General features: G+C 40.0%; 1 protein-coding gene across 2 annotated transcripts in view; it reads left to right on the top strand.

The window, feature by feature from the left end:
* The first annotated feature begins 661 nt into the window (after positions 1-661).
* The window catches only part of spopl (speckle type BTB/POZ protein like), a 44943-nt gene continuing 18242 nt past the window's right edge, over positions 662-27362 (top strand). The window contains exon 1 of one of the 2 annotated variants that reach the window (XM_008112770.3): positions 662-1087. The gene's annotated coding sequence lies outside the window, so the exon portion shown is untranslated. The remainder of the gene's footprint in view (positions 1088-27362) is intronic. The other variant, XM_003215096.4, reaches the window with a different exon arrangement.

The following is a 27362-nucleotide window of genomic DNA, read 5'->3' as shown; positions in this document are numbered from 1 at the left end:
GTTTAACAGCCTTCTCCTTAATCTCTCCTTATTATCCAACATATTCGCTTATCCAACGTTCTGCCGGCCCGTTTATGTTGGATAAGTGAGACTCTACTGTACTACATAGCATTACTTTGTATTAAACTACTTTTTCTGTCAAATTTGTTGTATACCATGATGTTTTGGTGCTTAATTTGTAAAATCATAACCTTAATCCTTAATCCCTCTTTATTATCGAACATATTCGCTTATCCAACGTTCTGCCGGCCCGTTTACGTTGGATAAGCGAGACTCTACTGTACAACAAATGCAAACCAAAACATAGGCAATAGACAGTCAACACAATTTATTTTGACCATCTAACATGATTGATTGCATAATAACAGCTCAGTCAACGATGGATAAATTTCTAACAATTGCTAACAGCCTACTGGAGGGAAGGCCCACATTTGCCCATGCCTGGACTAAACTGTAATAGCGGTGTGTTCCCCTTTAACTGCGATGGCGGCATCCTCTTGCATTCTGGGGCTTGTAGTTCGCGGAGGCCCAAGCGTTCAATAGCTGAGATTCAAAATTCCTCTACTGTAAACTACCAATCCCAGAAGGCCAAGCGGTAAAGCCTTGGCTGCTATAATAACATATATGGCTGTGCTCTGAAGCTCGGCCTAAAGACCAGAAGAAACCTCCTCCTCTTCTCCCTCCCCCTGAACACGCCATCACTGAGGGCGGCGGAGGAGCGTGACGTCGCTCCCGGAAATGAGGAAGCGGCGGCAGCAGCGGTAACAGCAACAAGCAGCTGCCCCCAGTTTCTTTCCACTGCTGAGGGGTTTTCTTTCCCCCCTCTCTCTCCTTCCCTGCCTACGGGAGCCAGGAGGGGTTTGTCCCCGGAGAACTCGGAGGGGACCCGGTGGAATCCTTCCTCGCCTTGTCCTCCCCGGGGGCGTCGAGGGGAAGCAATGCGGCTCCGCTGCCGACCGCCTCAGCAGCCCCCCTCTCCTCCCGCCACCGCCTAGGGGCGCCCACAAGGCCCCTCCCCTTTAAAAGTAACATTTCCTGCGCCGTCAGGATGAGGCTGGCCGAGCCCCCCCGCCAGTGCCCAGTTCTGGTACGTGACCATGCCTCTTACTGCTCGTAGCAATGTCTGTGTGTCATGTCTGCTCATTTCCTCTGACCAACTGCCAGTGGTAAATATACTACTGCGGATAAAATTAATATAATGTTATAATGGGTTGCTGTGAGTTTTCTGGGCTGTCTGGCCCTGTTCCAGAAGCATTCTCTCCTGACGTTTCGCCCACATCTATGGCAAGCATCCTCAGAGGTTGTCAGGTCTGTTGGAAACTGGGCAAGTGCGGTTTATATTCCAATGTCCGGGGTGGGAGAAAGAACTCATTGTCTGTTGGAGGTAATAATAATACTGTAATAACAATAATAATAATTTTATTTTTGTATCCCGCCTTTATATCCCCAAAGGGACTCGGGGCAGCTCACATGGGGACAAGCCCAATCAACATAGATTAAAATATAGATCAGTAAAATAAACAACATTATAACCACATAAAAGAACATCAACAGCAATTTAAAGTCTGAAGAGTAATAATTTAAAGTCTGAAGAGGAGACATGATAGCCATATACAAATATGTGAGGGGAAGTTATAGGGAGGAGGGAGCAATCAGATAATTTTTAACTGATTTATAGTGTATTGTACAGGTTTTATATGTGTGTTTTATTGTAAGCCACCCTGAGTCCCCTGTTGGGTGAGAAGGGCGGGATATAAATGTTGTAAGAAATAAATAAATAAATAATAAGCTTGATTTCTGCTGCCCTGGAGACTAGGACGCGGAACAATGGCTTCAAACTACAGGAAAGGAGATTCCACCTGAACATTAGGAAGAACTTCCTCACTGTGAGAGCTGTTCGGCAGTGGAACTCTCTCCCCCGGACTGTGGTGGAGGCTCCTTCTTTGGAGGCTTTTAAGCAGAGGCTGGATGGCCATCTGCCGGGGGTGCTTTGAATGAGAATTTCCTGCTTCTTGCAGGGGGTTGGACTGGATGGCCCGTGAAGTCTCTTCCAACTCTACGATTCTATGATTCTATTATTCTAATTATTTATTATTTATTTACGATATTCCTACCCCGCCTTTCTCTACCCCAAAGGGGACTCAAGACAGCTTTACCAAATTGGCAACTATTCGATGCCATAACAGCAATATAAAATCAAGTGACCATTTAAAAATAAAATTACAAAATACAATTAAAACACTAAGAAACATTTAAAACAATAAATTCACAGTTAAATCATATACTGGAAATAACTGGACATTCAGAGGATAGGAGTTTGTGCATAGAACTCTGGGTAGGGCTGGTTGGAAGGTGTAAGAGCAATCATAAATAAGGGGTGGAAGTGTGAATGTTTCAATTGGCCACCTTTTTTTCGTGTCAGGAGCATCTTGAGAAACTGCACCTTGATTAACATTGAATGGCCTTTCATCTTCAAGGCTTGACTGCTTGCCTGTGGGAATCCTTTTTTGGAAGGTGATTAACTTGCCCTGATTGTTTCTTATCTGGAATTCTTCAACAGAAAGGAGGGAACCATGAAAATGAACAAAATCTGGCAACCAGTATTAAAGAAACTCTAAAATCAGGACAGTAAATAAAGAATTCCAGGAATGAAACAATCAGGGCCAGCTAACACCTCCCAACAATGGATTCCCCCAGGCAGGAAGAAGCCAAGCTTTGAGGCTGCAAGGCCATTCTGTGTTAATCAAGGTGGACAGTTGCAACATTCACACTTTCCTCAAACAGAAGAGTTCTTTCTCCCATCCTGGACATTCCACAGATTATAAGCCCCATTTTCCTAGTTTCCAACAGACCTCACAACCTCTGAGAATGCCTGCCATAGATGAGGGTGAAACGTCAGGAGAGAATGCTTCTGGAACATGGCTATACAGCCCAGAAAACTCAACAACCCAGTGATTCCAGCCATGAAAGCCTTTGACAACACATAATGTTATGATGTTCTTGGTTTTTTCCCCTCTCGATTTATGGCAACCCTCCTGTTCAGATTTGTGTTTCTCCAAAGCTGAGAGAGTGTGACTTGCACAGGGCCACCCAATGGGTTTCCATGGCCGAATCCTGAGGTGCTGCTGAACACTGCTAAATTAATGCAGTTTAGTGCCCCTTTAACTGTCATGGCTCAAGGCTCGTGGGAGTTGTAGCTTGGCAAGGTCTTTCGCCTTCTCTGCCAAAGAGACTAGTGCCTCGCTGAACTACAAACCCCAAGATTTCCATAGCATTTCTCTTTTGTCACAAGAATCAGCCCAACGCTCAAACCACTACACCACATTGATTCTCAATATTACTACTAATAATAATTTTACTGTTTTCCCCCAACTTGTCTGCATCTCCCTTTTCTTTCACTTGGTGGGATTTGGCACATAGCAATTCTATGTTTCTCCTCCCCTGTACCTCACCTTCCATTCTCCTACTCCTCCTTCCTCCTACTCTTTCTTCTTCCTCTCCTTCTCCTCCGCCCTTTTCCCCTAAATCTGCCACCTTAAAAAAGAAAAGAAAAATTAGAGATGGGATTTTATGCCAAGTTTGAGTCCCATGCATTTCAAGCAGGGCCTTTTTGTCAAGATTGTGGCCAAAAAAGAATGACCTTTTCTCTTGACAAAGGGAAAGGTCAGTCTGGGATGTTTTGTGCTTAACCGTTTTTTCCTGGATGTGTATTAGAAAATGCTTGATGTCTTTACATCTCTGTGCTTTGATTTTTCTTACTTAAATGTGCATTGATTACAGTGAAATACAATGGTGGGCCTTGGTATCTTTACAGAGGTTTGCTTCCAGGACTTTTTCATCGATACCAAAATCCACGTATACTCAAGTCCCATTATACAGTGACATAGTAAAATAACTTCTCTTATAGAAAAGGGGAATATCAAGGTTTGTTTTTTTGGCAGGGGAATATTTTCAAGCCATGGATGGTTGAATTCGTGGATACAGAATCCATATATATGAAGAGCCAATTATATTTATATGTATTTGCATCTCTTCCCATTTATTTTCTAGTTCTTTTTTAAATTGTCTGCTCAAATGAAATATTTTGGAGGTGGACATTTTGTTTCTAATATCTTTTTTTAATGAACAACAGTGCAAAGCCCTTGAAATCTCTTTAGAATGAAACTCACTGGACAAATGACAAATGGGTGCATCAACACTGTAGAAGATTTGTCATCACTTTAACTGCTATGGGCTCAATGTTATGGTACCATGTAAGTTATACTTTGAGGAGGCACTAGCAATCTTGGGCAAAGGATTAAAGCCTTGTAAAACTGCAACTCTCATGATTCCAAAGCATTGAGCTGTATGTATCTTTTATAGAAATAACATTTAATATATGTAGTTGTGGTATTTTTACAATGTTCATGTGTTTTAATTATGCTATCACCCACCTTGAGCCACGAGGAGAGGTAGGTAAGAAATAAAATTACTACTACTACTAAGCAACTGCAGTTAAAGTGGTGTCAAACTGCATTCATTCTATAATACAGATACACCCTTAATTTCCAGGTCCTTTTCTTGTGCTAACTTCCCCTCTTAGAAGAATGCACCAAAAACAAGGCAAGGGTGTTGATTAGAAACAGTAATAGTAGTAGTAGTAGTAATAATAATAATAATTTTTATGTCTTGCCTGCCTCTGCTTACGGCTCAAGGCGAGTTACAACATTGCTAAAACACACATACACCTAAAAACATTCTTTAAGATACACATATTAAAACATATTTCCACAAAATACATATTAAAATACACAAAACAGATTAAACATAAAATGCAAGTTTAAAAATTGTCATTAAAACTGGGTAGTAAGCTGCTATGAAATTGCTCCTGTAGTAATGAGACTTAAAAATGATTATACACAGCCCAACAAAAAAAATTCTTGGTGAATTGATGTTTTAGGCCTGTTCATGATTCCATAAAGTGCATTGGATAAACTGCATCAACCCTAGTTCCTTAGATATGGTTGTGATTTTCTATGGGTAAGCAGATGGTAACTGGTAGATGGCATCTGTTCTTTATCTCAAAAACTAGAGCTGATAAGTGGAAACTGGCGCCATTTTTGTAATCAGAAGGTCAAGCATAACCAGATACAAGTCTAACATTTGAATCACCAAAATGTGTGTTGGCCAATGCTATTGATATAGCTGGACTTCATATTAACTACAAAATATGAGGAGTGACAACTCTTGAGATTGCAATCATGATCCTTCAAAGGATGAAGGCCCTGGTTGATTCCTGGAGAATCAGAGACTTGGAAGTAAAATTTTGTTTAGTGTGTGTGTGTGTGTGTATCTAGGGGCCCCTGGTGGCACAGTGTGTTAAAGCGCTGAGCTGCTGAACTTGCGGACCAAAAGGTACCAGGTTCAAATCCCGGGAGCGGAATGAGCGCCCGCTGTTAGCCCCAGCTCCTGCCAACCTAGCAGTTCGAAAAAATGGCAATGTGAGTAGATCAATAGGTACCGCTCCGGCGGGAAGGTAATGGCGCTCCATGCAGTCATGCCGGCCACATGACCTTGAGGTGTCTACGGACAGCTCTTCGGCTTAGAAATGGAGATGAGCACCAACCCCCAGAGTCAGTCACGACTGGACTTAACGTCAGGGGAAAACCTTTAACCTATATATACTGCTATTCTCCCGATGTAGAGACTGGGTGGGAATGACATCTCACAATTTTCTGGTCTGCAAGTGCATTTGTTTAAACTTGTTAAGCTTGTGAGAGAAATATTAGTCTGAGCATGACTTTTTTAACATATAATAATGAGCCAACATTTTTCAACGTAATAGTGATGACGTGGAGGTTTTTCCTTAAAAAAACAACTATAGTCTTCATTGCTTCTGGTGCCATTCCTTGCCTATGACTTCACCATCTTCCAGAATTGAATATTTATGCCCAGCTGACATTAACAACATTTTAGTTCTTCGATAACACAGGCGGCAACATTTCAATTGTTTCTTCTTAGTGACAACAGTTTTTGCAAATGAAATACATTGGCAGTTAATGGTGCTTTGGTGGCAGGGGAGTCCCTGGCTTTGTGTCATGGCAACAAAGCAACCTTCATTCTTTCATTGAGAAGTTGCCTTTGTGTGAACCATGTGCACATATTGCCCATCTGTTGCTTTCTTTATTTCTGACTGACAAAAGGTATTGCGGCAGTGATTGCTCTTGTCTCCATATTTTTGCTGTCAGGCAAACATATTCTTGGTGCATTTTGGAGAACAAGCAGCCAGCTTCCTTTCCTTTTCCTGAGGCTGCAGTTCTTGTATAACATATTTAAATCTATCCTTCTTCTTCAGTAAACTATTCCGTGACTATTGTAAATTGGGGGATCTAAGAAACTTGAGACGAGTATATTCCTAACACTTTACATTATTATTCTATCCATGCCAAATCCATTGTTTGACTGTGAATTGTTGGCTAGATTCGAAAACAGTTAACAGTGGGAATATGCTAAAAAGAATATGTCTTTTCTGCAATTGTAATGCACTGTGCAATTAATGCAGTTAAGCTGTTGTTGAACCTGAAGAGTTGTAGTTTTACTATGTATTTAGTCTTCTCTGCCAAATAGCGATGGGGTGTCACCAAATTCCAAATCTCAAGATTCCATAGTACTGAGGCATGGCAATCAAAGTAGTATCAAACTATGTTAATTTCATGTTGAAAATGCACCTAGGGACTTTTGGTATGTATCCACTTCATAATTACAGCAATCTGACACCACATTAACTGCCATGGATCAATGTTATAGTTCTACTGTAATTCTACATTGATATTACTATATAAATTTAATACTATAATAAGCCAAAAGTTTTCTGCCATCTCCTGGAGGAATCCTTAAACAACTTCTAAGAAGTTGTTACTGGTGGGTAAAATCTTGTTGGTGGCATACATTGGCATAAGCTCCCATTACTCCAATTTATGTACTTTTAAGATGTAACCAGAACCTCCTGTGTAATACTCTCCTCCATGTACAACTTTAGTTAAAAGCACAAGATCACCCCTCCATGGCTAGTCGTTAGCTGTGGAATCAAAAGGACCTGAGCACATTATGAGTGTAGTTTTGCAATTAGAAAAAGAAGAAACTGTCATTCTTCCTCACTTCAGCTTACTAGTGAAGGAAGTACAGAAGAATGACAACTCTTTTTTCTTTTGGCTATAAAATTGCAATTGAATTGTGCCTGGGCTTGTTTTAGTATCCCCTGACTGGCTGTGGAGTTGTACCTGGAAGCCATCACCAAAAGTTGCATGCAGGGGTGAAGACCAGCAAAAGAGATGCATTCTTCACTAGTGATCATACTGGAACTTGACCAATATTTGCCATTGTTATTATGCTTTCAAGTTGGCTCCAATTTGTGGTACTCCTTGGGCAACCTTATTATAGGATTTCTTGGAACGCTATCCAGAGAAGGTTTGCAATTGCCTTCCTCTTTGGCTAAGAGGGTAGAACATACTCAAAATTGCCTGGTGAGTTTTTATGGCAGGGCAGCAGTTTAGTCCTAGGGTGCATCTACACTGTAGAATGAGTGCAGTTTGACTCCACTTTAACTGCCGTGGCTCATTCTATAGAATCTTAGTAGCTGTAGTTTTATGAGGTCTTTAACCTTTTTTGTCAAAAGGTGCTAGCACTGCACCAAACTACAACACCCATGAATCCATAGCATTAAGCCATGACAGTTAAAGTAGTGTCAAACTGCTTTAATTCTACAGTGTAGATGCAGTTCTAGTCCAACAATCAAATCACTGTACAGTACTATGCTCGCTCTCTCCATGCATGGCATACTTTCCTATATATTCCTATATATATTTCTATTAAATGCCATTTAAAGTGGTATTTTTATGTTACAGCAGTGAACTTTGTACATACTTTAGCACAGTAAGCCTCTTGAGGTTATATTAGGTCATGATTCTTGCTGGCTGACCTTAGGATAGTTACAGGCTGGCAATAGTTGAGGTTGGGATGGTAATTCAGTGGTTGAGTTCACATGTTAGGGAAGGTTAGTGGTTAGTAATGCAAATGTAAAGGGGTGAAAAGTCATCTTGCAGATTCCTGAGGAGTAAGTTGTACAAAAATACCATACTTTCCTTTTCGAAGCCAGTAATTGTTTGCTTTGTACCTCCTCTGAGGAATAAGAAAAGAAATAGCATTGATATGTATTGAACTTGAGATTAAGTGTGGACCACATATTAGTGAGCAAGCAGTTTGAAAGTCAAATAACAACTACCAGACGCACTCAGTCCTAAATGAATTTCTCAGGGAGGTACATTACTTGCACAAGTAGTTCATTGTTACTTGTTTGGAATCAGAATGCTGGCCTATTTGTCCCAAATTGGTAGGTTATGACCTTCCTTTCCTACACAGGAAATGAATTGCTAGTGTACTGCTATTGCTGTTTGCACTGCTGCAGTCACATTAGTCAGTGAATCATGCTGTTTACTCCAAATTATGTGTCTCCTCCTCTTTAGCAGGAAGGCCTGGATCTCTTGTTGTCATTAATTAACTTCTAATTAATGCTATCAATACATGCCAACTTTGTTGAATTGCACTGCCTCATGCTACGTCATGAGGAGAAAGTGCATATCTTCCCAACATGAAAAGGGAAGTGCTTAGTATTTGGGATGAAAAGAAATGCCCTCAAATTGGTAGGTTTTAAGACTGCCTAGTTCATTTGCAGCTGGCTCTGCAGTTATTAAGTTGTTGCCAATTACTGCCTCTTTTCGTAAGCTACTTGTCTAGAATGCTTTATTAATAATGTTGTAGGAGAGCCTGTGAGTAATGTTACAAACAGTAGTATGGGTGCCAGAAGGGAAAAAAGGGTTACTCGGGAGCAGGAATCTGATGAAGAGCAACAGAGAAAGAGGATCCGGGACATACTTACAGCACCTACAGATGAGGAGTTGTTTGAGGGATTCTCTGGGGATGATGATGTTGCAGACAGTAGTATGGGTGTCAGAAGCGGGAAAAGGGTTACTCGGGAATAGGAATCTGATGAAGAGCAGCAGAGAAAGAGGATCTGGGACATACTTACAGCACCTACAGATGAGGAGTTGTTTGAGGGATTCTCTGGGGATGATGGGTCAATGAGTGAAGGAGAAGGAGGAGACACCATGGATTGGACTAAGATAAGAGAAGTGCAAGCTATTTGTGAGGCACCAACAAATAGTGGTACCTTTATGGGGTTCTCTGGGAGTGAAGACTGGCAATCAGGGTATCCAACTAATTCTTGGGGGGGGGGTCTAAGTCTTGACAGGAGATGGAGGAATTGGAGGGAGAGTCAAAGGAATTCACGTGAAGAGCTGGGAGCAGCTGTGGGAGATGGTGATGGGGCGGTGGTCAGTTCATCCTCTGATGATAGTTTGTAGATAAAAGTGGGTTCAGGGGTGAGGGGTCTTTGCAGAAGGCAAGGTGTTGATGTGCGTTCGTGTGCTGGGTATTGGGAAAGTTTCTTGTAGTCTTGCTGCTGCCTGTTTTACGGTATGTTCGGATCTGCAGTTTGGACCTGAACCGGTTTGGCTGGAGACGCTGCTTCTGCAGACATTGGAGCAACGCTGCTTTGGATTCTTCGTGCTTCGACTGACAACGCTTCTCTTCTTGCAACTCCCTTTGTTAACCATTTGTGTACTGTGCCTTTTTGTTTTGCCTTAGAGCACTTTGTTTGACTTATTGCTTTTTGCATCCAGTTGATCTGGATTACATTTCTGTTTACCCTTTTGAACCAGGTCTGGTTTGGGTTTTTGAGTTTTTGACCAGTGGAACTGCATTTAAGTATCCCTGCGTCCTTTTCCTTTTGTTTCAATAAACTCAGTTTTGAAGACACTTTTAAGTCTGGCCCTTTAAGGCGTCTGTGATTCCAACAGTTAAGACTTAGATTAGATGTAAAATGCAAGATTTAAATATAATTCAACAGTTGATTAACAGAGCATTCCAATAATATTTATGAAACTGAAAACTAAATGAGTTTTTAAGAAGGATCAATACTAACAATTATCAGTAGCCTAAACATTTACTATATGTTTTAAACTTGGAAGAATTGAGCTGGTGATATTTAGAAGGAATTATATAAGCATACTGCTATTGAAACTAACCCCAGTAGATTTGAGAGCTAGATCATTCCCAAAGGCCTCAGAATGTGTTAGATATTGCTTTGTATAGCCATATCTCATATGCAAGGTTTCTTTCTTAAGTAATTACAAGTTTATCTAATCATAAGCATAGGAACTGTTCTCAACTTATCAATATAACTTCCTAGGGCCATTTAAACTGTTTTGTAGATGCAAAATCAGATTTGATCCAGATAAGAATTTGAAATCAATTGGAGCTCTTTGATATGTACTGTGCAATTTGTAAACTGATTTGTCATATTCTCACTTAGTGTTATTTTAAAAGAAAATATTTAAAGTATTTTTTTTATTTTTGCTATTTGGCAATGTTTTGGAAAGTTAAAACTTAGATTGAAGTGGTTTTTATCTTTCTGGGTGTCAAGGACAGAACGCCACAAGATTCAAAGTAACAGAGTTTATTAGATTACAGAACTCAAAAATGCCCGTAAAACACAAGGGCCAGGCAATTTTTGCCTTTAGGAGCAAAAAGGGACAAAAGTAAATGTTCAAAAGATAAACCGGATTAAACCGGAGTTTAATCCGGGTAAAAACAAACTGCTTTCTTCAGCCTGGGTATAAACAAAACGAAAGCCAAGAAACAAAAGATACAAGGAATGCAACTAATTGGCAGCAGATTCCTCTCTGCTGCCAACACTGTGTTTAGAGTAACTTGCGTCGCTCCCACACACACACACAGCAGACAGGATCTCCAACACGAGCAGACGCAGCCAGGGATTTTAGCAGTAGAGTAGACCAGTTCCGTTCCGTAGATCAAAGCCAGAAGCAGACGTTTGTAGTTTTTCCAAGTCCAAGAAGGGGGGGAAGACAAGCCGTGGTCAGTTCAGTCCGAGTTCACAAAGCAGGAGATGGCGTCCGTCAAGAAGACGACGGAAGGTCAAGCTAATAAGAGTAAGCACAGGTTTGCACAAACAAATGCCCACACAGTCCCTCCCGCCGTCTGACCCTGGATTCCAATCAACTTACGTCTCAGCACAGGAAAGTACACAAGTCTTCAGGGAAGCGTCCCACACACACACACGAATCCCAAGCGTTTGCCCAGATTACCTTGCCCGACGCAATTTGCAATTGCTCCCAAGCCCCATTTTATGCCAGTTACAAATCTTCATCACTGTCAGCTGCCCTCCTTAACCCGGGCGTTTCCTCATCACTTTCCTCGTCAGAGCTGGAACACCTCTGACTACGCCCAACAGCATCTCCAGCTGTGGATCCCGTCCCATCCCTCCAGCTACGCCATGGGTCTAATCCTGAAGGTCCCCATTCATCTTCTGCCCCATCATGGCCAGTGGCCCCCAATTCCTCCCTTACCCGAGTCCAATCCATCTCATCCTCCTCTGAGCTAACCAGCCCTTCCTCCATTCTCTCCGTGAACCCTTCGAAAGACTCTTCGTCAGAGGGTGCTGCAAATATGTCTCGCAGTCTTTTTCTCTCTCGCTCCTCGAGAGTATCCGACTCTCGAGGAGTCTTACGCCCACGCCTGTCAGAAACAGAGCCACGAGGCTCAATCATAACACTGGGGGTCAACGACCTGCCCGGTAGGCCCCAAAGAATGGATAGATTTTAAGATTTGGAGGGTTGCTGAAGGTAAACGTTTGCAAGGAGAGGCAGGGAAACACTAATTTCATAAGCAGATATACTTGTATAATGTTGAATTTAATTTTGATCCAAAGTGAAGGAGAAAGATAGAAAGCAAGAGTAGACAACATACCCTGTTTCCCCTAAAATAAGACATCCCCAAAAAATAAGACCTAGTAGAGATTTTGCTGAATTGCTAAATATAAGGCCTCCCCCAAAAGTAAGACCTAGCAAAGTTTTTGTTTGGAAGCATGCCCGGCGCCCACCAAACAAAACACCTTAGCATTCAGGATTGGTAAATGTACATACCAGTTGTATATGGAAGTAATGGTAGTAACAAGAAATTATTGACAAAGGTCACAGTTTGTCTGGTTTGGTTATACAGTAGAGTCTCACTTATCCAACAGACGGGCAGAATGTTGGATAAGTGAATATGCTGGATAATAAGGAGAGATTAAAGAGAAGCCTATTAAACATCAAATTAGGTTATGATTTTACAAATTAAACACCAAAACATCATGTTATACAACAAATTTGACAGGAAAAGTAATTCAATAGGCAGTAATGCTACGTAGTAATTACTGTATTTACGAATTTAGTACCAAAATATCACGATGTATTGAAAACATTGATTACAAAAATGTGTTGGATAATCCAGAACGTTGGATAAGCGAATGTTGGATAAGTGAGACTCTACTGTATTGGTTTGTGATGACACGTACTGTACAGTATAGAATAAATGTTCATTTTTTTGTTCAACAATAAATGTGAATTCTTCTTCATGGAAAAATAAGACATCCCCTGAAAATAGTACCTAGCACATATTTGGGAGTAAAAAATAATATAAGACACTGTCTTATTTTCGGGGGAACACGGTAGTTAGGCAAGACTATGCAGTCTCTTCTATGGGAAGGGGACAGAAGGGCAATGTGTCAATCGTGAGTTTTGAACATCAGTGGCCAAACCATGTTTTGGCATTTTGTGGCAGCTTGTTTTGCAGGGAGCTGTGTCTGTCCTTGGAGCTTTTTGACTTGTTTTGCAACACAGTGGCCAAAGAATGCTTACTTCCAACCTTGAGCTTGGAGCTACTACAGTATCTCTGTAGCTCTATAATGAGGAGATGTAAATGGCCGCTGGACAGACTCAATTGAGGTATTGGCACACACAACGGAAGATTGAAATTTGGAAGACTCATTCTAATGCTCTTTGGATTTTGAAGTAATAAACAGGTCTGTAGAGTTGAAATCAGATACAATTTGGGGTGACCTTGGAGTCAGTACAAGCATACCAACTCTGGCTTCAAAAATATAACAATACATATTAAACATGTAATTTTATACTTTTACTTTTAAAACATTAAATGTCTTGTTTGTTGCATATTTGCTTTAATTGAAATTGAGGAAAGGCTTTTTAAAATGTGAAGTTAAATAAACTAAATATATTTTATATTCTAGCAATCTAGGTAGCCTGATGATTCATGCAGAAGAGATAAAATGTGTTGTGCTACCATTTTACTACAGTATATTTGTTACTGCTAATTAATAGACCTTTATCTTTTATAAGGGAGGCACAATGAGTAGAAAAGGGAGTTGGAGTGAGATTGTAGTCCAACTGTGTCTTGGATCCTAATATTTGGGATCATGGGAAATAGCTTCCTATTTTCTCATATCAAAGTAACATTATTGTATAATACTCTATAAGAATTCGTAGCTAGCCCAAATGTTAATTACACTTCCTTAAAATGTGAGATATGGTTCTCTTGACTTCAGAAAGATCACCAAGTTATCATAGGCCTTGAGTGTGATTAATATATCTGCCCTTCATACTTTTCAAAAACAGGTTTTGGGCTAGGTCCAGGCAAACTCTTGGGAAAGGGGACTAATGGAAAACTTCATGGCTCATATCAGGTCTCCAAAATGCCTCTTCTGAGGTCAGGGATGAGGGGAGCTATTGGAAGATGTGAGCTGCCTGGCTGTTGAAAATTATCTGTGGTCAGCATTGAGTTAACAGTATGAAGTATAAGATTGTATTTCTTGTCCAAACTAGATCTGTTTATCTGTTTTTTCATAAATTGATCTACTAAAGTAGAAGTTAAACAAGGTTCAGAGGGTTGCCCTGTCCTCTCTTTCAATTAAAATAAACATGCTGGCAGTTTGCATGTATAAACTTGCAGTTAATCTGTTTGAACTCTGCTTCCTATAATTAGCTGCTTTTCACATTTCCCGAGTATACACATAAGCGTGCATATGGAGCCTAATAAGCAGTATTTAGAATATAATGTCAAATGTGTGAAATTCTGCAAAAAAAAAAAAAAACCAACAACAACAACAAAACAAACAAAATAAAACTCTTCTTTCAACTCTTGGGGAGATTAATGTGACTCAAGCAAAAAATACATATATTCTTGATTATTGCACTAAATTATATTCTAGTCTTAATTTTGAAGTGTCTGCTCTTCTCCTTTATCAAAATACAGAGAATTTAGCTTCAGAGCTCAGTAGACTGAGGTTTGTTGGATGCAGAGGTCATACACTAAGATAAATTTGGAAATATATTTAATTGAGAAATTGGCTTCTGCTCAAACTTGAAGACAATTTCATAATATACAAAATAGAGTTTTCACAATAAATGAGCAAACATAAAGAAAATAAATATATCTACGTCTTCTATTATATTCTATTATAAAAATAAATTCTGTTAATCTTGAAATAGAGACATTGCAGCTGAATTCTAGCTCTCATGCATATATTAAGATATGGCTGAATCACATTTATTGTGATTCCGATACTGCATTATATAGGATACCGAATATAATGCGCTAAGGATTGAGTGGAATAAGTACAAAGTTGGCACCATGTTGTAAACATATTCTCCATCATGGTTTCCAAGTATGACATATATGAGCTTCTGGTTGCTGATATATTTATAGAGGTGTTTCACCATATTGCTCAAATATACATCTCCCAAAAGCATGGCATCTTTTATTTTTAATCTGCTGAAAACTGCAATAGTCATTGCTTCGTGTTATTTGGGGTTTGATGTCCCCAGTTTGCTGAATACCTCCGGTTCCCTTTCTTCATTCCGTGAAGTTCCAAAGACACTGTTCCAGTGTCTGCTATCACCAATGGACTAGATGCAGCTAAACAATTTGAAGCTTCAACTATCTAAGACAAGATAGTTAATTGGAAAAGGAAATTGGAGCATAGCACTGCACCCTGTGTTGGAAGCAGAGGCGGTCCAACCATAAGGCGAAATAGGCACTTGCCTGTGGCGCCATCGTCCCGGGGGCGCCATCGTCCTGGGAGGAGGGCACCACTCTCCACCTCCTCCTTTTTCGGGCCTTCCAGCGGCCGCGCAGGGCCTCCCGGTGCCCGTGCTGGGCCCTCCGGCCGGCGCGGACCCACCTTCGCACCACGCGAGCCCACCTTTGGGGCCTTCAGAGATTGTGAGGTCTGTAGGAACTTGGAAGCTAGGTATGTGGGGTTTATATATCTGTAGAAGGCCCAGGGTGGGAGAAAGAACTTTTCTTTGAAGCAGGTGTGAATGTTGTAATTAATCACCTTGATTAGCATTTAATGGCCCTGTGGCTTCAAGGCCTGGCTTCTTCTTGCCTGGGAGAATCTTTTTTTGGGAGGAGTTAGCTGTCACTGATTTGTAAAATCATAATGTAATTTGATGTTTTATAGGCTTTTCCTTTATCCTTCCTTATTATCCAACATTTTCGCTTATCCAACGCTTTTATTTTTCAGTGATTGGTTGGGGGGGGGGGCGCCAAAATTCTGTTCGCCTACACTTGAAAAATACCTAGGGCCGGCTCTGGTTGGAAGACATTCTCCTCCAAGATATTGGGTTCATAGCTTGGACTTCAGTAACAGATCCTATGTGCGGCTACAATTGGAAACTGTTTGCAAACTGCATTTTTGCCAGAATGCTTTTGCTTGAATGCTGACCAGTGTGGTTGTAGGGAATATTCCATTTCCTTGTTGAAATAATCTCACTGACTGCTGGTCCATTTTTGGGCACTGTTCCCAATGATGGCCATGATCTATATATTCTTGTAACGTTTGGGTGCAGGCTGTCTGAAGGTCCATGTCTCCCTGTATGAGCCTCCCTACTTTTTGAGATCTTCCAGGGGAGCTTTCTCTTTCTCCCTCCCTATGTGCATGCCTATCTGATGAGAACTTGCAGAAACCCTGTTGCTGTATCTGCTCACAGTGCTGCTCCACATGATGCTAGGCTAGTCCCTTCTCTGCTTTTCTTTCACCCAGAGGTAAAGATTTGGAAGTTGATCCTCCCCTATTCAGAATTCTCTAAAATCCAAATGTGTCCCCATAGGTGGCTGAGATAGTGACACCTTGCTTTCTTATGATTCAGTATACACTTTCTTTCATGCACAAAGTTATTACGGGAAAAAAGATTCTGTCTAAACATTAGGAAGAACTTCCTTAATAGTAAGAGTTATTTGATAGTGGAATGTGGTGGAGTCTTCTTCTCTGGAGGTTTTTTAACAGAGGCTGAATGTCAGGAGTGCTTTGATCATCCTGGTCAGGCAGTTGGTCTAAATCTAATCAAACTTTATGATTCTATAAAAAATATTGTAGAGCACTATCTTCATGTTTAAGATCTATATGAAACATAAATGTTTAGGCTTGTGTTCAACTCTGCGGTATCTCATCATGTGTGTATATACAAATGCAAATATTCAAAGTCTAGAAAAAAATCGGTAATCCAAAATATCTCTGGTCAAAAACATTTCAAATAACAGATACTCTATCTGTGTTTGTTTAAACAAGCATTGGGTGACTATTTGTGTAGAAAATTCTCTTAATTTGCATGTTGTACTGTTCCCCTTGTAACTATTTTCTAATTAATTTCATACTGTTGTAATTGACTCTTTGTTGTTGTTGTTGTTGTTGTTGTTTTTAAACTTTTCTGTAGATTTTCATCTACCCAGCAGTTATGGACCAGACAAATGATTAGTTTTGTACCTTTTTTTTCACAAGGATCCGGCTGGGTCAGAGCAAACTGAATAAGAAAAGAGATACAGTGATACCTTGACTTAAGAGTTTGATTTGTTCCGTGACTGAGCTCTTAACTCAAAACAATCTTATCTCAAAGTGAATTTTCCCATTGAAATACTATTAATCTGTTCCGCACCCCCAAAAAACCCTCAATTTTTTTGGTTACATTTAAATTAAATTAAATTAAATGTACTTTTTAAATAAGAAATAATGTATAAATGGACATTCACATTGAATAATAATAAAAAGAACGATCAACTTTAAAGTGATAGAAGCACAAAGTTGTGGCACGGAAGCACAAAGTGAGGAAGAAGAGGTGTGGAGGCTGCTCCCTTAAAGCTCTAAAGCCCTTTACTCTCACGCTAGCGTTCCCTCTTCTCTAGTAAAACTTGGGGCGAGTGACGTCTTTTTACTCAAAACACTCTTAAGTTAGGATGCTCATAAGTAGAGGTTCCACTGTATACTAGAAGAAAGATTGCAAAAATGTCAGATACCTGAAATTCCTATATTAATGTCAGTCATTGCTACTGGTCATTAAAGCACTCTTTTTGGAGAATGTTTTAAAGGTGTGTCCTCTATGGATAGACAAGGGCATGATGTAAAACAGAGAGAGAGAGAGAGAGAGAGAGAGAGAGAGAGAGAGAGTAACGAAGAAAAACATAAGTTGGTTGTAGGAATAAATTAGGAGTCAGCTAATATGATTCAGATTTGCATTGTTGTTTTGGAAATAAGTGAAGCATAAATGGGAGATCTGCATTAAAACAATAATGTTCATCAACTGTTTTGGGGTTTTTTTGTCTAATCTTTGGTTGCTGGAAATCATGCTTTTCAGTCATTGGTTTAAATTGTCTTTTAAAAAATAACTCCATTTTGTGCCATGCAACTACGGATGAATACAGACTTGTGCTAAGCATTAAATACCCTCCCGCACAATAACTGTTTGTGGTGAGTGGTTGTCAAATTAAAATCTAATATAGCCTGGTGAATTTGAAGTCAGGTTTGATGGTCTCAGATGCCACTAGTTCTGAAACCTATTTCAGAAGAAATGTGCTCATCCTTTTACACATCTATTTTTGTCATAGTTGCATTGCCATTAGGATTGCTGTACAAATTCTCTCTGGATTTTTCTGACAACTCTGGCATTGACTGGAGTTTTCACAACCAGTTAGACAAATTTCAGAAACTTGTTTCTGTTTTCCATCTCAGGAAGCTTTTTGGATTCTAAATCAATGGTTGTTGACATTAATGGACTACATAAGGGAAACAAATTGAAGCTTAATCTGCAGGGTGGTTCAAAGGGATGGACCCAATTTGAAATCACTATGTCTCTGCAACCACGAACCATCCATGAACCAGACATCTTACCACTGGAAAGCATGGAGCATAAAAGCTATGGAGCATAGAGTTTCAAATGATTACCCAGTGCACAGACAGCCCTTAGACTCAGTCATTCACAAGATCTTCGCCAGGCAAGGAAATTGGCATCCTACCTTTCAACAGAAGCATTGGCAACGGTAATCCATGCAACAGTCACCACTAGGTTGGATTATTGTAACGCCTTATATGCCAGCCTTCCAAAGACAAAAACCCAGAAGATCCGGATGGTCCAAAATGCAGCGGCCAGGCTGCTAGCGGGATCATCTATAAGATCCCATATTACACCGATTCTAAAACAACTTCATTGGCTACCAATAGAACATCGGATCTCTTACAAGATACGGATCCTAACATTTAAAGCTCGAAATGGCCAAGGACCATTATATCTTAGGGACCGCCTCATTCCTTTTATTCATCAGTGGTCACCTCGATCCTCCCAGGAAAATCTCCTATACGTACTGGGCCCTAGGGAGGTACACTTGGAAGCTACAAGGCGTAGAGCCTTTTCGGCCTATTCCCCAATTCTGTGGAACTCATTGCCTCCATATGTTAGAGCAATGTCAGAGTTGTGACCTTTTGGAAAAGCGCTCAAGACTTGGCTGTTTGGTTGTGCATTTAAGTAAATCAGATCTAATTTGCCAAATAGTCACTGTTGAATGTTTTTATGTTGAATGTTTTTATATTGTGGAATGATATTTTAAATTGTAAGTTGCTCGGAGCACTCTGGTGGAGAGCGACTAATTAAGAAATAAAGTGAAGTGTAAAGTGAAGTGAAGATGGCACTTCAACATAAGGCCAAATGAGATATTCTCCATTTGCAGAGATATTTTCTAGATCTGTTTCTGGTTCAAAATTTGTTTGTAAAACTTGATAACTCATTGAACTATTTGTAACTTTTTGTGTCACTAGCATGTTGACATGAAATATACTGCCTTGAATTTGGGTCCATCATTTTGAAACACCATGTAGATAAGACAGAGGTGTTACTGGTTAGCTGAAAGGCAGAACAGGGAAAAGGGATTCGTCTATTGCTTGAGGAAGTTCTATTTCACCTAAAGTCGTAAGTTCACAATTTGGTTGTACTTTTAATTTGATCCTGAATCTGGACATCGAAGGAACACTGAAACTTGGAAAAACAGATATGAACAAAGTTAGCAAGAACCTCAAGTGTAAAGTGCATTTATAAAGGCCAGAAGCAGAGAGAGTAGAGGAGGTTGGTTCTTCTTTTAAGTTCTCTTGGGACAGACTAAGCTCTCGCCTTTCACCATTCCACTCAGACAAGTAAATTATTTCCTTTTAAAATAAAGAGATATGGTACAGTACTTATACTGACCCCTAGATAAGCCATCCCAGGTTTTTGGGTTGATGTTTTGATTAAAATTTCAAGACTTATGTCTGATAACATACCACTTTGATGCTCAAGGATCACATTTATAGTTAGCTTCCTGGTATTGAAGGTCTGCTCTCAGATGTATGGGATCTTGGATTGAAATGGATTAGGATTTATTAAGGGATAGCAGTGGTCCCTAATACCTGGCAGTTACTCACCCTAATCTTGTGCGTAATCACATCTGTTACTGTAGTATTTTTGCCTCTTTTCTTGCCTTTTTCTCAGAACATATTTTGGCACGTGAAAACTGGTGAATTTTATGCTCACCCATATAGACTGTAATCCAATCTGTTCTACCACACATGGACACACATGTGTAAGCTTTGGTAACAGTCTCAGAACTATATAGCTCAACAATATATTGATTCATTTTCTAGATTTGGATGTAACACACTTTCCATATACAGTAGAGTCTCACTTATCCAACACTCGCTTATCCAACGTTCTGGATTATCCAACGCATTTTTGTAGTCGATGTTTTCAATACATGATATTTTGGTGCTAAATTCATAAATACAGTAATTACTACATAGCATTACTACGCATTGAACTACTTTTTCTGTCAAATTTGTTGTATAACATGATGTTTGGGTGCTTAATTTGTAAAATCATAACCTAATTTGATGTTTAATAGGCTTTTCCTTGATCCCTCCTTATTATCCAACATATTCACTTATCCAACATTCTGCCTGCCCGTTTATGTTGGATAAGTGAGACTCTACTGTAATTGCATTTCATTAATTGAAGAGATGTCATAACTAATTCAGCCTGCTCTATTTTCTCCTACCCTTCTCTACTCAAATAATTATATTTCATTGATTTTTAAGGCAAGGACCATCTGATTGTATTATTTCTATACACGTTAAAGTGGCAACATCTCATTACACTATCCCTGCATAAACTGATTTCACATTTTTATTTCCTCTATTCTTAAAAGATATTGCAGTAATCATTTGCTGTAAATTGAAGTAGATTCATGTACTGTCCCTCACAGTTCTTTTAAGAGAGTTATATGTAAAAGTTAATAAGCAGAAGAATCTAATCGAAAATCATATTTAGCCCTCACTAGTCCTTATCTTTTTGTTTCTGCAGTCTACAGATTAGTCTTATCTTAGTTCAAGAACTTCAAGATATCTGCATTAGTTGAATGGAGACATTCATGCTTTTAGTGCTTTCCTTATCCTTTCGCATTATGATAGTAATGGGGCCTCCAACTGCTTCTGGGACTTTGACTGCTCCAGGAAATCTGGATTTCTGATTGGGCTTGTTCTGAAGCACATTGCTCAGACTCATTTTTTCTCTTCTAGAGAAATGATATGAGTTTTCCAGAAGAAGTAGAACTGAAAAGTTGCTAATCTTTTAAATAATGGTATCTGATTTTGCATATTTGATTTATGTTCAAATATATTCAAAGCTTTATGTGGAAATTATTTTATTGGAATAGTTTAATAATGTAAAGAAAATAACATAAATTTCCACTACTATTTAATAAAAAATGCTTACATCTGAAAGAACAAATACTTGTTTTGTTTGCTGGGCTATAGCTGTAGAGCAACTTGCATATCCCATATCCAAAATGTTTGGGAACAAATTTGATTTTTTCTTTTTGGTTTTTGGAATATTTGTATTTGCATATACATACATAATAAGGTATCTCAGAGATGGAATCCAAGTCTAAACATAAACTGCCTTTATCTATATATATAAAAGAGTGATGGCATCAGGGCAGCGGACAAAACAACAAAATTACAGGCCCCCCCAACCTCGAAATTTGACAACACAACCCATCATTCACGGCTCTAGGTTGATACAACAAAAAGAAAAGAAAAATAAAGTCGTAATTACAGGGAGAGGAATAATTGTTTTTATCCAATTGCTGACAGTTTGAAGGCTAAACTCCGCCCACTTGGGTCTCCTAGCAACCTACTCAGCCCAGGGGACAGGCACAGTTAGGCCTCACTTAGGCCTCTTCCACAGATTATCAGATTTTAACTGGATTATATGGCAGTGTAAACTCAAGGCCCTTCCACACAGCTATATAACCCATTTATAATCTTATATTATCTGCTTTGCACTGGATTATCTTGACTCCACGCTGCCATATAATCCACTTCAGTGTGCATACTAAACATAAAGACAATCATACAACAGACATTCAATACCACCACTACCTCAACAATTTCTCACCAACACCACAGCAACGCGTGGCCGGGCACAGCTAGTATCTTATATACACATGAACTGAAAATAATTTTATACAATATTTGTAGTAATGTTATGCAAGTTAGCGGAGTATAGATTCAGCAGCATGTGTGTGTGAGAAATAGTCTTTAAGGAGGAAAATACACCAAGTAATTAAAGAACTAAAAAGTAACCGGGGATCAAGTCTAAGCCAGTGTTTCTTAAACCCCAAATGGGGTCACTCAATATTTGGCCACGGAAAACTTTTCTGAAGGCAATATAGTGACTGTTGAAGGCATTTACATGAACCTGTTAGCAGCAACATGGAGTGTTTACAGTAGACTCTTTAGAACAGTGTTCTCAACCTGTGGGTCCTCAGATGTTTTGGCCTTCAACTCCCAGAAATCCTAACTGCTGGTAAACTGGCTGGGATTTCTGGGAGTTGTAGGCCAAAAACATTTAGGGACCCCGGGTTGAGAACCACTTCACTAAAGCATACATGTGAGTCTATAGTTATCATATTCATCTTGACTAGTTGTACTTGTCACTTATTGTGGAGCAAGAGATTATTTAAAATAGAAGTGTGTTCATTTGTTAGTCAAATCCTGAGCACTAGGGCATGTCAATGCTTGCCTTCTTAGAAGAATAACTAGAACTTCGTAACCTATATTTAGACCATCTAACATGATTGATTGCAGAACAGCTCAGTCAATGATGGATAAAAATTCATATGTTTTCCATGAGGAAGTACAGCACTAGAAATGGCTCTATTTTGGAAATTTTCCCATTTTGGAAAATGTTTCACCAAGCATCTTTTGTGGAAGGGTAGAAAGTTGCTGAGAGTTGCTGCAGATCTAGGCACAAAACATGGTGTTTCTCACAGGTACTTGCCTCCAGCACTTGTTGTTCATCCTGTAAAATGTACATCTATTACATCTATAAACATACAATCCCAGATTTCTAGTAGTCTGTTCATCTGTCCCTATGATGAAAAACAGATGGCATTTATACCCCTCCCTCCAGAGGAGGATTTGGCAGATCTATGTTTCCAGACTCTGTCTGAAATCAGAGCTGGGATTATGTGCCCCCCTCCCCAGTTCTGGCCAGTGTAGACAATGGTGAGGCAATGGAAGAGTTGCCATTAAGTAACATCTGAGTTCTCCATGTGATTGTCACTGCTGCCATAGATTGCTTGGTGGAGTTCTCTAGAACTGGAGTACTATAGAAAATAAGAAGCTGAGGATTATAATAGTGTTTTATTCTCTGTATTATATATTTCTATCACTGTATTGTGATTAGGAACACAATATATTCTATTGGTATTTAGCAAAATATAGAAAATACTAATTTGTTCTGATATTATCCTAGTCCCTTTGTAAAGATTTTTACTCATTACTTCATATCTGTTATCTTCCACCTATATTTCTCTGTTTCATCATAAACATTGAGATGTTTAAACCCATGCTCTTCTAGAGATGCCCATTTGATCAAACTTCACAAGCTTCTTGTTCCCAGGGCAGTAGATTCATTGATGTAGTTCACTGCAAACATCAGAAACGCAGCTGTTGCATACCTCCTCAGATCAGATCCATCTTTAAAAGTCTCCCTGTGCTGTCCTGTGAACCATGAAAGAAAACTTGACAGTAGCAGGCAATTGTGAAGTACTTTGACAGTTATTCATCTTAATCTTGCTGTTACCTTGTGCTTTTCTGAGCTTCTGGTGCATGTTGTCTTTGATCTTCAGGGGAGAAACATCAGTCTTGTACAATTCATGTCACAATGGGATTGCTAAGCATTAATAATGCTAGCACAAATTTAAAAATTAAGAAAAGAGACCACTTGAGACCCATTCGGGTCCTTGAGGCTTTGAGTTACTCACTGCAAATAGAAGCTGCCAGTTTTCTGAGGACTTGATAATCTATACTGAGGATAAATGTGTGTGTGTGTGTGTGTGTGGGGGGGGGGGGGGTTCAGTTCCCCGGTTGCATACCAGTTGGTATCTGCTGCAAGTGGGTGCAGGAAACCCACTGAATTTTAAGTGATTTCATATGTTTTAGATGCATATTGTCAGAGTTTTCATTTAAATCTTTCATTTTTGACATTTGTAGTTAGTTCATCTGCCATAATGCTTTGTAGATATAGTCCAGCCATTGAACCACCAGAAAGCAAATGACTCAGGTATCCATGTAGACAATTTTGGAATACAGCTCTCCACTTTTGCTCTTGTAAGGGTCATGGGACTTTGTGAAAATGAAAAGTCACGAATAAAAAACACCGGCCTATGAAAATGCCGGCCACAGATGCAGGTGAAAGGTCAGGAGAGAATGCTATTGGAAAATGGTCATACAGCCTGAAAAACTCACAGCAACCCCCCAAAACATAGTTTTTTAAACCTTAGAGCATTGCTTCTTAAACTGTGGGTCCTAACCCCAAATGGAGTCCCCTTAGCTCAATGACGGGGGTCCCAAAAATTTGGCAACAGAAAAAGTTTTCTGAAAGTCACCTAGCATCTGTTTTTGACATTTACATGAATCTGTTGTGCAGTGTATACTAGAATTGTGTGCGGAATTCATTTCTACCGTGTCTTCCGTTTATTTGGGAACATGAAACGGGAACCCCCTCCCCGCACAAAAATCTTTTAAATATGAAATCCTGCCGAACTTGCCTCCTTGTCTTGGAAAGAAAGTGTGTGTATGGCGGGGCGTGCAGGCAGGCCCGGAGTGTGTTTGCAGCTGAGTTCTGGGCCTACCTACATGCCCCACTACAAAAGCATGTGTCGTGTGGCGTGCAGGCAGGCCCGGACTCGGGTGCAGGCGCACCGAGCGCCTCGTATTCTGAAACAGCAGGTGCCAGGCAAGAATGGAAGTCTACGCCCTGGGAAGATAATCCAGTGAGTGGGAAGCTGCCCCCCCCCCATAATGGTCCAGTTTTTAGGGCCCCAAACCGAAAACACCGTCCCAATCGCAAGAGGGTCCCAAAAATGGATTGAAGCCCTCAACGAAAGCCAGGACACGAAACAGGACATGGTTTACTCCAAATGCACAATCCTGGTGTGTACTATGGACTCTGCAGAAAATGCTTCAGCTGTACTTTATAAAAAGGGAAATCAGCCTGTTTAGCAAGCCTTTCCAATGCCCATTATCAGTAATTATTTGATTTTCATATCTATTTTATATAGCTCTATATCCAAGGTAATATAAAACTTTCTCAAGGTTGACTGTGTTTTCGATTTCAGAATTCTGGGTAAGAGATGCTCAACCTGTTTCGGGGCATTAAAAAGCTAGTTGTGTGGTGTTTACTTTCTGGTGAAAACTACTTTGTAATTAAATGTAATTCAGTAAGTGTGTCCTGTCTTTTTGTAATATTCTCTGGTCTTCAACTGCCTTTTTTAAAGATACATAAGGAACCTTCTTTTAGGGACATAAGAAAACTTTACATTTTCATGAGTCTAAATTAGATTCCAGATATATGTTTCCATGACAAAGTAAGCAGATCAGTAATATTTCCATGTACTGCTTTGAGTTTCTTTAATCTTTCCCCATCACCCATACACAAATCTGTAGTTAATAGGGGCTTGTGTCCTGAACATAGGAGGAAGCGAAGCTTATCATGAAGCAGTCAATTCATCTCCTATTGCTTTTACTAAGTGCAGCAAGATTTCTCATTACTAAAAGGTGATAGATAGTAAGCTTGTGGGATTTGTTCGTATACTTGTTAAATTTGGATTTAATTCAGATCTAAAGCACTTTTGAAGCGAGTTCCAACCCATCTGCTCACTGTTTCCCCAATATTAAGAATTTGAATCAAAGGGAGCCTTCATTTCTTATGTCTTGGATGTTTTCGGATGTAGCTGTGACCAAGCCCCGCTAAGAAGCGAAGCCAAACATATTGGCATGCCTCTCAGCCAATCAGGGCTGATGGAGGAGGGAGGGAGAGGCAGAGGTATTTTTTTAAAATGTTGTTTTAAAAAACTGAAAATTCCAAAAAAAAAATCAGTGGATGGGTGAAACATTATGAAACTTGATAGGTAAAGAGTGATAGATATGTTCTACCATTGTAGCAAGTTTCACCCCAATAGCTTTTAACAATGAGAAAGAAAGGAGCCTCTGAATTTTCCCCATTTATAGTAATTTAATGAGAAGCGAGGAGACGCCACAATGCCTGCATTGAACTACATTTGCCAGAAACCATTGGGCTAGAGAAGCGATCTGTGGCATTGAGGGACAGTCTAGTAATTATTATACTATATATAATCATGGAATCTGCAAAGAGGAGTTAAGGAAATTTTATTTATTTCATGTCAAAAGCATTGGTACAGCAAATACATTTCAAATAATGGAAATAAAATAAAAAAGAAAAGAAATCACAAGCAACTAAATAGTTTTGGACCAAAAGCGGGCAACAGCAACCGCATTGTCTGTAGCTTTAAACAACTCCTCCTCCGTACATGAGGCAGGGCATTGTGGGCAAGCATACATATGCTGAGTTGTTTGTTCAGCTCCACAGTCACACAAGGTGGAGGATTCCTCCAGGTAGTGCCACCTTGCCAATTTGTCTTTTGATCTGCCCACTCCACTTCTGAGTCTGTTCAGGGACTTCCAAGTTGCCCATTCCTGGTTTGCCCCTGGAGGAAGACCCTCTTGGGGGGCCATCCAGTTAGAATTGCCAGGTTTAGCTGCCCAGAGGGACACCCTTGCTGTTGCTGGAGGAACATCAAGAGGAGTGGTGGTTCTCATGAAGCCCTTCCTTGATTTGAGTCTGGTGGGAGGAGGGTGATAGCCATGCAGTGGGTGGCTTTCACAATGTTCAACCTTTTTTCTCTCACCGTTAGCAGCAACTTCCCGTCGCACGTCAGGAGGGGCAATGCCAGCTAACTTGTAGAGTTTATCAGCAGGTGTAGGTTTAAGGCATCCCGTGATGATTCTGCATGTTTCATTCAGTGCTATGTCCACCTGCTTTGCATGGGCAGACTTGTGCCAAACAGGACAGGCATACTCTGCAGTTGAGAAAGACAAGGCCAGGGCTGATGTTCTTATTACTTGTGGGTCTGCTCCCCATGCGCTGCCAGTCAGTTTCCGCAGGATGTTATTGCGTGCAGCTACTTTGTGCTTGGTGTTCATGCAGTGTTTCCTATATATTAGTGTTCGGTCTAAGGTGACACCAAGGTATTTAGGATGGAAGCAGTGTTCGAGCTCTTGGCCTTCCCAAGTAACTTTCAGTTTCCTGTTGGCTTCGCGGTTACGTAGGTGGAAAGCACACACTTGTGTCTTGGCAGGGTTAGGCTTCAGGTGGTTCTCTTTGTAGTAGCTGGAGAGATCTTTCAAGGCATTGGTGAGTTGCTTTTCAACTGTTTCAAAATCTTTTGCTTGTGTTGTAAGGCCAAGGTCATCAGCATATATAAAGCTCTTTGTGAGTGGTGGTAGTGGCTGATTGTTCGTGAAGATGTTAAATAAGGTTGGTGCAAGAACGCTGCCTTGGGGTAAACCATTCTTTTGCCTCCTCCATCTGCTTTTCTGGCCCTGAAACTCCACATAGAAGCTGCGGTTTTCTAAGAGGGTCTGGACAGTTTTTGTAAAGTCAAAGTCCCGGGTGATATGGTAGACTTTATGCAGCATTTTTCTATGTTGCACCGTGTCATAGGCTGCCATAAGGTCCACAAAAACT

Source organism: Anolis carolinensis, chromosome 1, assembly GCF_035594765.1.
Source record: "Anolis carolinensis isolate JA03-04 chromosome 1, rAnoCar3.1.pri, whole genome shotgun sequence".
In the NCBI taxonomy this organism is placed as follows: domain Eukaryota; kingdom Metazoa; phylum Chordata; class Lepidosauria; order Squamata; family Dactyloidae; genus Anolis; species Anolis carolinensis.
Note: the sequence above shows the minus strand (reverse complement) of the source record. Positions and strands in the feature narration are given on the sequence as shown.